Genomic DNA, 201 nt, shown 5'->3' on the forward strand with positions numbered 1-201 from the left:
TTTCTTTTGTCTCGTGCCAGATTCTTATGTCTCGTCCACGTGGTAGAGTCCTTGTTCCTGTCTCGTTCCTGTCTCGTTCCTGCCTCGTACCTGCCTCGTTCCTGCCTCCTTCCTGCCTCGTTCCTGCCTCCTTCCCGCCTCCTTCCCGCCTCCTTCCCGACGTTACCTGTGAGTTTTCCCTGGTTAGCCCTTGTGAGTTTT

General features: G+C 55.2%; 1 protein-coding gene across 1 annotated transcript in view; it reads right to left on the reverse strand.

Moving 5' to 3' along the window:
• Nucleotides 1-201, reverse strand: part of fbxl16 (F-box and leucine-rich repeat protein 16) — a 35,592-nt gene that overhangs the window by 5,481 nt on the left and 29,910 nt on the right. The gene's annotated exons all lie outside the window — the stretch shown is intronic.

Source organism: Etheostoma spectabile, chromosome 15 (genome assembly GCF_008692095.1).
Source record: "Etheostoma spectabile isolate EspeVRDwgs_2016 chromosome 15, UIUC_Espe_1.0, whole genome shotgun sequence".
Taxonomy (NCBI): domain Eukaryota; kingdom Metazoa; phylum Chordata; class Actinopteri; order Perciformes; family Percidae; genus Etheostoma; species Etheostoma spectabile.